Source organism: Heterocephalus glaber, unplaced genomic scaffold (genome assembly GCF_053883595.1).
Source record: "Heterocephalus glaber isolate CG9 unplaced genomic scaffold, H.glaber_assembly_v1.0 deba00001724, whole genome shotgun sequence".
Taxonomy (NCBI): domain Eukaryota; kingdom Metazoa; phylum Chordata; class Mammalia; order Rodentia; family Bathyergidae; genus Heterocephalus; species Heterocephalus glaber.
The window spans coordinates 2,827,428-2,838,268 of NW_028258435.1; the positions used below are offsets into that span (position 1 = coordinate 2,827,428).

Below are 10,841 nucleotides of genomic sequence, written 5' to 3' on the forward strand. Positions count from 1 at the left end.
TATTTTAGAATATTTTCTATGCTAAAACTATGGAGGATAAACTTCTATTGTATTTCATTATTTTTATAAGTAGATATTGTATGTATTTTTGTTTTAAATTAAATATATTTTAAAATTGATACATAAAAACAAAATGGTATATAGTATTTATGGAGTACTTCATGATATTTTAATACCTATATACATTGAGTAACGTCAAATAAAGTTAAACATTTCTTCCAATTTTTATCATTCTTTATGGTTAAAGCATTCAAAATCCTTTCTTCCAGCTTTTTAAAGCACACAGCACATTAGCATCATCTATAGTCATCTTCCTGTGTGATAATACACAGAATTTCCTATTCCTGTGTCACTATCACTTCGCTCCAATGATCTACCAGTCACCAGGGTGTTCTGGTAACCAGGCTCTGGTGATCCTCATTCTGCTCTGAAGTTCTGAGTTCATGCATGGGGGACATCATGTGGTATTTTTCTTCCTGTGCTTGGCTTATTTCCCTTAATATAATGATGCCCAGGTCCTCACACATTATTGAACATGACAGGATTCCATCCTTTTTATGGCTGAATAATGCTCTACATTGTATATGTGCCAGACTTTCTTTATCCATTCATCAGGTGATAGACACTTTGGTTGTTTTCATTGCTTGGCTACTGTAAACAGCTTCACAATAATGTGAGTGCAGGTGGCACTTCAGCACACTGATTTCTTTTCTTTTGAATTCCACACCCAGTAGTGGAATTGCTGAATCATATAGTAATTCTATTTTCGATTTTTCAGAAACTTCCAGACTGTATTCCATAATGGTTCTACTAATTACATTCCCTTCAATAACATGCCAGGGTTTATCACTTCTCGGCCTTTTGGCTAAGATCAAGTGTAGTAACATGCCAGGGTTTTCTTTTGATCCATATCCCTGCCAGCACTGTTGTCATTTGTCTTTGATCCTACCTATTCATGCTGAAGAGAGGCTATTTCTAATTGTGGCTTGATGTGCATTTCCCTTATTAATGATGTTGAATTCATTCATCAGCACTAATTGGTTTTTCTGGTGGAGTTTTTAGGTATTATCATGTCATCCTTACACAGTGCTAACTTGACTTCCTCTTTTGCATTTTGGATGCCCTTTCTTCCCTCGCCTCAAGAGAATGGCTTCAAGCTTGGAATTGCAGTACAATGTGGAATAAAAGTGGTAAAAAAAAATGAACATCCTTGTCATAGTCCAAAAGTTAGAGAAATAACTTTCAAATTTTTCTCATTTGGTATAATGTTGGCTATTGGCTAATTACATGTGACCTTTATTATGATGAGATGTGCGTCTTCTAATTTATTTAGAATTATTAATAAGTAAATAATATTAAATTTTATTAAATGCATTTTATGTATCTTTTAAGATGATCATGTTTTTTCCCTTCAGTCTCTTGATGAGATGTATAACATCTATTGATCTGTGCATTTTGACTAATCTTTGTATCTTTAGAATAAAACTCACATGGTGAAAGTGAATAATTCTTGCACTATTTTATTAGATTCAGTTTGCTGATATGTAATGGAAGGCTTTGTATGTGTTTCATCAAACACATTGGCCTGAAACTGTACTGTTTATTTTGTCTATTAATCATTTCCCCAAGCCTTGTTTATAGCAGTTGAGAAGCAAGGTCTACATAAGAGGTTTAAACTTTTTTTTTTAATCTGACTTTAAAACAAAATCAAAATTTAAAATTTCCTAAGCATCCAATTTAATATACTCCTTTAAACTGTGAATTTCACATTACTTTGAAATTGAGAAAATTATTGGCGAAAGTCTTCTCCTTTTTCTTTCTAGATAATTTTGATAGCACATATAATGAAGTCATTAGTTTCTTAATTAATATAAGGTTATTTATTGTTTATAGTTTTAACAATCATACAAATTCTCACAGTTCTGTGTTTTATATTACATAAAGTTATCCTACTGCATAGAAATTCCACCTTGTATAGAATCTTTTATTACATTTTCTTTGTATTTAACACAAGTGTCTTCCAATCTAATGCCAGATAATAACGCTACTTCACACATTTAGATATTCTTCTCCCTAAATAACTCCACACATCATTCTTTATAATACATGAAAATATTCTGATTCTTTTGTTGACATCTTCAAATACTTGAAACAAGGCAACAGGAAAGAACAAATGATAAATTATAATGGTTTTTTGGTTTAATTTACATTGCAATCAACAGTGTGATTTGCTTCTTTCTTCAATAATTAGTATTAATAACCCTTTATGTGCAAGGCACTGGAACACTCAGAAAAATAATATTCAAGGAAGTGAAAACAATCTTCCTTCTCAATAGTGCTATCATTCTTCAATGACAAAAACTATATACTTAAAAACGGTGCATGTGTGTGCATACATTTAATATTAACTAATTTTTATGATATTGAACTAAGTGTAAATGATTTTACATCAAATTAACTTTTAGTTAGTACAGTCATATTAAGCTCACTCAAATGAAATAGTAAAAGAAAAGAGCTATCTGAATAACAAGAAAAAAGGAATATTCAGAGCTGACATCTCATCTTTGAAAGACATTTGAGTAGCAATAAAAATTAATCCATGCTAACTGAAACTATTTCAGTTGTAAAACTGTCTAGCTTGTGACATGAAATTATAATAAGAACTGCTGTTCACATTTTAGCAATTCTTTGTGTGTGTAAATATGATACAAATCTAGTAAACATTTCTTTTTGTTCCATTAGTTTTCCAACTGTTTTTATTCTTCTTGCACTTTATAATAAAGTAGTATTTAGAATTTTTTCTCCCTTTTACATATTTTATATTGTGTATTTTATTTTATTATATATATATATTTATGCTTTAAAAGGAGAGATTACATATGCAATTGTGGAAGAAAAATATTTTGATGTACCCTGCACATACTTTTCAATGGTTTCTAGTAGCTTTCAAGAAGTAAAGGAAATCTCCAGGCAACCAAAGAGAACTATAAGATGAAAGAGAGGCCTCCATCCCAAGCTCCTAGGGCAGAGAAGTGCAGCCGGTCCCAGCACCTGGAAGGAAGCTCCCCGCCTCCATCCCAGGCTCCTAGGGCAGAGAAGGTGAGCTGCGCAGGCACCAGAAGCACTCCCCCCACCGTGGAAATGAGAAGACTGGTAAACAAGCCTCAAAAACAGACTTCTGGATCACCTACAGCAACCCCAAAGGGAAATGAGTTGGAACAATCTGATACTCAACCACCTGGACTCTCTGAACTGGCAACAAAAGAGGATCTGGGAAAACTGAAATCAGAAATAATTACTCAGATAACAGCAAAGATTGTGCTCATGGTGCAAGACATGATTAATAAATCTAGAGAGGACACAGATTAAAAAAATAGAGGATCTGAGGAACATGATGGAATCCCAACACAGGAAACAAATGGAATCCATAAAACAGATACAAACAGATTTCCAGGAGATTAAAAACTCCATTGAAAGTCTGCACAGCAGAATGAACCAATGTGTGGATAGAATTTCACATATAGAAGATAAGACTGCAATTAGTGATGAGGAAAAGAAAAAGTGCTATAAAATTGTAAGGGAACATGAGAAATCAATCCAGCAGCTGCTAGATGATGCAAAGAAGAATAACATAAGACTGATTGGAGTCAATGAAGAAAGAGGAGAGAGTGCAGATGACATAAAAAAAAAACTCTTCACAGAAGTGATGGCAGAAAACTTCCCAAGGAGGGGAAAAGAACTTGACATACAGATAAATGAGGCATATAGGACTCCAGCTAGGCTTAATCAAAAAAAAGTCTACACATAGGCATATAATAGTTAGGATTCCAGAAATCCAACAGAAGAACAAAATTCTATAAGCAGTGAGAGAAAAGAAACAAATTACATACAAAGGAAAGCCCATCAGAATCACAGCAGACTTCTCAATGCAAACCCTCAACACAAGAAGACCTCGGAGTGATGTATTTCAAGCCCTAAAGGAGAACAGCCTCCAACCCAGATTTATGTACCCTGCAAAACTATCTTTCAAAATGGATGGAGAAATAAGATACTTTCATGACAAAGAGCACCTCAGGAAGTTCATGAATACAAAACTGGCACTCCAAAAAGTTTTAGACAATACCCTAGGAAAAGACAATGAGGATCACAACCTCAGAAAACCCAGCAGAATGAATCCATTGGGCGTGACAAATTAAATGCAAAGGGGGAGAATCCAACAAAAAGAAAAAGCCATGACAAGGCTTTTAAAACTTTTGACTTCATCTCCCTAATGAGTGTATAATTCTATCTTGTTATTGTACTGATTAGTATTTTTCTGATTCTAGAGTTGCACACCATTCCTTGTGCTATACTGGCTATCTTCATATGTCTACATTCTAATTGGGTTGTCTATTAATGAGCTCTAATAATTCTTTGTATATTCTGGTCATAGGTTATATGTATTGTAAATATGGTCTGTTTAAGGACTACTTTTCATGTTAGTGATGTCATTTAAAGTTCTAAATTTTGATGGAATCTCATTTATCAATTTTTTTGTCTTATACATCATGTTTTCTGTATCCTAGGTAGTTCTTGCCTACCCTGAATTCATAAATATTTTCCCTTATAATTTCTTCTTAAAGTTTTATACTTTTAGGCTTTCTTATTTAGGTTCATAGATCCCTTCAAGTTATTTTCATGTATGAAAAAAGTGTTGAGGTTAATTTTTTATATACAGATACCAGGTGTTCTAGTGCCGTATGCTGAAGACACTATCTCTTCCTTGACTCTTGAATTGAGTTTATATTCTATAAAATGCTAATGTTAAATAATTTTTCCAAACTCAATGGATCATATATGTGTGATTCTATTTCTAGATTCTCTGTTTTATTCAAATGATCTATATGTCTTTCCTTACACCAACACTACCTTGATTACTCTAGCTTTAGAAGAAGTCTTAAAATTAGGTACTAAACGTCTTCCAACACTGTTTTTGTTTTTAACTTTCTAGGTCCTTTGTACTCCTACATAACTTTTAAATTTCAATATCCAATTCTTCATTTATAGCAAGTATACACAGACCTGAATTTTTATATATACCTTGTGTTTTCTAATCCTGCTAAATTCAAGTACAAGTTCTAGGGGCTCCTAGAGATTTCTTAGTATTTTCCCTGTAGATGATCATTTCATCTACATATAAAGATTTTGCTTCTGCCATGCCAATCCTAACCTAGTTGTGTCATTTTATTGCCAGACTATTTGGGTGGGGGCTAGGTTTCAAAGTTTAATGAACAGATAAAGAGTAAGCATATCTGCTCTTGTTCCCCATGTTAAGGAGAAAGCATTGTATCTTCTCCATTCATATAAGGCGTTCTCACTGGAAGCATGGAGTGCATGTCTTTAATCTGTTGAGAAGGTTCTGTTCTACTCCGAGTCTCCTGATAGCTTTTACCATGCACAGCTGTAGATTTTAGTCCAATACTTTTTCTCCAACTAGTGACAGGATCATATGGCTTTTTCCTTTCCTCTGTTAAAATGATGGCTTTTGGGGTGGTTCTTCCAATGCTGAACCAACACTGCCATCCCTATAACAAAACCACTTTCTACATACTGCCAGATCTGACTTCCAATAGTTTGTTTTGTTAAACAATTTTCTATCTATGTTCATACATTTTTCTTCTATTATCTTCATCCAGTTTTAGGATTAGCACAATGTTGATTTCCTAAAATGAGTGGAGAAGTGTTCCTTCTTTTTTCTTCTTTGTTTGATATAATTTATCAGTTAAAATCCTTATGAGGCTGCTGTTGTCATATAGGTAGGTTTTCAAGCTAGGAATATACTTTCTTTAATAGGTGCTATTCAAATTTTATATTTCCTCTAGAGTTAGTTTCATTAATTTGTCTTCCAAGGTACTTCTTAGAAGTTGTCAAATTTATTTCAAAAACAGTTTTTGTAATATGCTTTCTATATCCTTTTAAATTCTGTAAAATCTGTGGTAATGTCTCCTAGATCTTGATAGTATAATTTAAAAAATGTATAACTGATATTTTATAACAGGAAGAAAAGGTCTAAAAGAGGAGGAGAATTGTGAGGGATAGGGAAAGGGAAAAAACGGAAAGGAAAAAATATGAGAAGAGGAAAAAAAATGGAAACAAGGTCTCTGCAAATAGGGAAGCATGGAGGGGGTGAAGGGAGGGCAAGGGAAGGGGAAAAAAATAAGAACCAAGATACTCATGTAAAGGTACAAGATCCCAATGATGAATGTAACTGTATTTTATGCTGAAAATGTACCAATAAACTTAATGGGGAAAAAAAATGATGAAAGGGAACTGAGGAGTAAGGACATGTGAAATTTTGAATTAGAGTAAAAATGATTAGCCACAGCAGCAGTCTAATCTAGACATTAAGTATCTAAAAAGCTATAAATTAATTTAGTTGATTTACTGAAAATCTAAGGCTAATGCAAATATGCTGAGAAAGAAAGTGAAATATTTAGTGTATTTGAGAACTCTTTATCAATTATACTCATATGTAAAATGGTAAACAGGATTCCCAAGTACACCAAACATTGTCACATGCAAATTTAGAAATAGAAAGGATTCTCAAAATAATAAATGAATAGTACATCAATAAAATAATAGGAGAAAAGCAATGAAAATAAACTCTGATTTTTTAAAAAGATCCATGAAAATGAATAGTCTTAGGTAAACTAATTATGAAAGGAAAAGAAACAAAAAGCATAAAAAGTGTATAAATTTTATCAGAAAGAAAAAATGTGGCGTCATTATTGATTCCATGGATTGCCAAAAAAATAAAACATATATTCATACATTTCATAGCAGATTTAATAGGTCAATTCCTTCAGAGACACATACTATGCTATCTCAAAGAGAACTAGATAAATTTGATAACCCAACAGGACAAATATTTCTTAACTCATTTTCAGAATTCATCACTAACCAAAATGAAAAATACATAAGGACATTTCAAAACAGAAAAACTATCAGTGATCGTTGCCTGTGGTTTGGGGAATACAGTAAAAACTTTGTCAGGGTCAAGGTATTTCCCTGTTTTCTTCTAGTAGCTGTCTAGTTTTACATTCTTTTTTAAAAAATTAGTTTTATTGTTGCATTTTAGGTATACAGTATAATGACATTCATCATTAGAGATTTGCACCTTTAAATAATATCTCTTGGTTCTTATTTTTGCCCATTCCCCTGCCCTCCCTACAACCCCTCCATCCCTCCCTATTTACAAAGACTTAGTTTCCGTTTTTTCATTTTCCCATATCAATTCTATTCCCTTCTTTCCTTTCCCCTACCCCTCCCACTTCCCCTTTTCATCTTTTCTTCCTATTTCACATTATCTATTGTACATTTTAGTCCTTATTTACACTTTCAGTTTCTCACACGAGAGGAACTATTTAGTATTTACACATGTTTGTCCTGTTTATTTCGCTTTAGAGTATGGTCTCAATGTGCATCCATGTATCTATAAATGTCTCTAATTTCTCAATTTTTATGAATCCATTTCATAATAAAACACATTTTCTTTATCCAGTCTCCAGTTGAAGGGCAATTGGGCTGTTTCCAAGTTTTACCTATCACAAATTGTTCTATTATGAACATAGGTGCACATGTATCACTGTGGTATCATACTTTTAATTCTTTAGGGAAGACACCCATCATGGAAATAACTGGATCAAATGAGACTTCCAATCCTAGTTCTTTGAGGTATCTCAATGCTGATTTCCACAGTGATTGCACTGGTCTGCACTCCCACCAGCAGTGGAAAAGTGTTCCTCTTTCCCCACAGCCCCACAAGCATTTGTTATTGATTGATTTCATGATAGCAGCCATTCATTCTAGGGTGAGGTGGAATCTCAGTGTTGTTTTAATTTGCATCTCTCAAATGATGAGTGATGTTGAAAATTTTTTCATATGTTTGCTATTTCTACTTTTTTGCCTGAGACATGTCTGTTCATTTCAGATGCCCATTTTCGGATTGGGTCTTTAAATTTGGGGAGATCTGATTTTTTTTAAGTTCTCTATAGATTCTATATAGTAGACCTTTGTCTGAGGAACAGCACGTGAAAATTTTTTCCCACATTTTGGGTTGTCTCTTTACACTGCTAGTGGTTTCCCTTGCTGTGCAGAAGGTTTTTAATAAGAAGAGATCCCACTTGTTGATTGTTTATGCTAATCCATGGGGAACTGAGGTTTTGTTCATAAAATCTTTTCCTTACACCAATGTCTTCAAGAGTTCTGCCTAACCTCTGTTCCAGCTGGTTCAGCATTTCTGTTTTAATATTTAGATCTTTAATCCATTTGGATTTTAGTTTAGTGCATGGTGAGAGATATAGATCTAGTTTTAATCTTTGGCAAGTTGAAACCCAATTTTTCCAGCACCATTTATTAAAGAGGCTATTTTTCCTCCAGTAAGGGTGTTTGGCTCCTTTGTTGAAGATAAGGTGCCTGAGTGTGTCTGGAGTTATTTCTACATCTTCTAATCTGTTCCACTGGTCCTTAGATCTGTTTCTTTGCCAGTACCATGCTGTTTTTATCACAGTAGCTTTGTAGTATAGTTTCAAGTTGCAGGCATGACTCTGTTGCCTAGAATTGCTTTTGCTCTTCTAGGTCTCTTCTTTTTCTGAATTAATTTTTGGATTGTTTTCTAGGTCTGTGAAGTATGCTGCTGGGATTTCAATTGGAATTGCATTGAATCTCTATAGCAGTTTTGGAAGTATGACCATTTTCACTATGTTGATTCTTCCTATCCAGGAGCAAGGGATGTCTTTCCATTTTCTGATATACTCTTCAATCTCTCTTTGCAGAGTGCTATAGTTTTCAGAGAAGAGGTCTTTGATTTCTTTTGTTAGGCTGATTCCTAGATATTTCAGTTTTTTGGATGCTATTGTGAAAGGAATTATTTGCCCTATTTCTCTCTCAGTGAGTCCGTTATTCATGTAGGAAAGCTATTGATTTTTCTGTGTTGACCTTTTATCCAGCTACTCACTATGTAACACAGGCTGCTCTAGAACTTGCAATGATCTTCATGCCTCAGTCTCCCAAGTGGTGGGATTACAGGCATACTATCATGCCTCACCTGAATTTACTAATTTTTGTAAATTTATTTTGAATTTGGCAACTTTACTGAATTCATTTATTATTTCTAACTGTTTTTGGTGGCATCTAGGATTCTCTATACATAAGATTATGTCATCAGTAAACAGACAATTTAACTACTTGCTTTAATTTAGAGGGCATTTTTTCTTAGTGTCTAACTGCTCTGGCAAGAATTTCAAATAGCCATTTCTCAAATGAAACCATGGAAATAGCCAATACATATATAAAAAATGTTCAAAATCATTAATCATTAGAAAATGCAAATTAAAGTCACACATGCCTTCATATCTGTTACAGTGAATTTTATTCAGAGGCAGAAGATCAAACCTGTTGGTGAGAATATAGAAAAAGAACTATTCTCATATACTGCTGATAGGAAAATGAATAGATGTATTTATTTTGTAAAACAATCTGGATGTTCCTCTAAAAGATAAATATAGAATTACCATATGATCCATCAATCCCACTATTTTGCATATATCCAAAGTATATTATCAGTGTATTGAAGATATCTACAGTACCCTGGTTATTACACCACTATTTTCAATAACTAAGAAACATGAACAACCAAAGAATCCATCAACTGACTAATGGATCAAACAAAAATTTTACACATACACAATGGAATAGTATTCAGTCACAAATGGAATTTTCTCATATGTAACAACTGGAACTGAATATCATATTGGGTGAAATAAGTCAAGCACAAAATGGTAAGTACTACATGATCTCATGTGTAGAATCTAAAATATCTGATACTGATAGAAGTTGACAAAAGAAGTTGAGGGTAGAATCATGGTTAGCAGGAATTTGGGAGGGTAGAAGAAGACAGGGCTAGAGAAAGGTTGATCAATGTGTATTTAGTTAGATAGGAATAAGAAGTTTTGGTGTGTTATTGCACAGTAGGGTAAATGTAGCTAATAATAGTGAACTACACATTTCAAATAGCTAGAAAAAGTTCACTGAAAGTTTTTACCACAAAGAAATAATAAACGTTGGAGGACATAGATATACTTAACCTGATTTTAACATTACACACTGTATGACTTTATAGAAACATGACAGATTATTCCATCAGTGTGTACAATTTTTACAGGTTTATCTGTTAAAGTTTAAGGAACAACAATCAGAAGTCACATGACTATGAATACAAATAACTTTTTGTTTTGTGTGTTTTTCTTTTTTTTGGTACCAGGTATCAAACTCGGGTCCTTCTGTATGTGAGGCAGGCGGTGGAACCACTGAGCTAAGTCCTCGGCCCTCACAAATAACTTTTTGATGTCAGTTACCCCCAAAAGAAACTAGTTTAAAGCAGAAGGGCTTTCTCTATATTTAATTAAAGCATGTAAAAATATTTTGCCTCTATTGTAAAAAAATTAGTAAATAAAAAATTAGTGTCAGCAACTAAAACATATAATACTGTCTCTAGGGTCGATACTCTTTGAAGTGTCTATCTTTGCTAACTCGTTCATCCTAACAGTTATCACAGGAAGCTGGTCTGTGATGGTCATCCTTGTTTCACAAAATAAGGAAACTGAGGTGCAGTGGTATTTCTCAAGATCCCACAATGAGGAAGGAGCAGAATTTAGATGTGAACTTGTACAGGAAGATTGCGATTCTCAAATCTTATTTACAAGAGACAAGAAAGAAGGTTATGTAAGAAGGTAAGGCCAGGTAGAGCAAATGAATAAAGTCATATTTTTATACATGTAAAAGTGCTAGGTATAAATTCTGGA

At 33.5% G+C, this 10,841-nt stretch overlaps 1 pseudogene; it reads left to right on the forward strand.

The window, feature by feature from the left end:
* The first annotated feature begins 845 nt into the window (after positions 1 to 845).
* On the forward strand, positions 846 to 1,049 carry LOC147821622 (U2 spliceosomal RNA; annotated as a pseudogene).
* Positions 1,050 to 10,841: the final 9,792 nt, after the last annotated feature.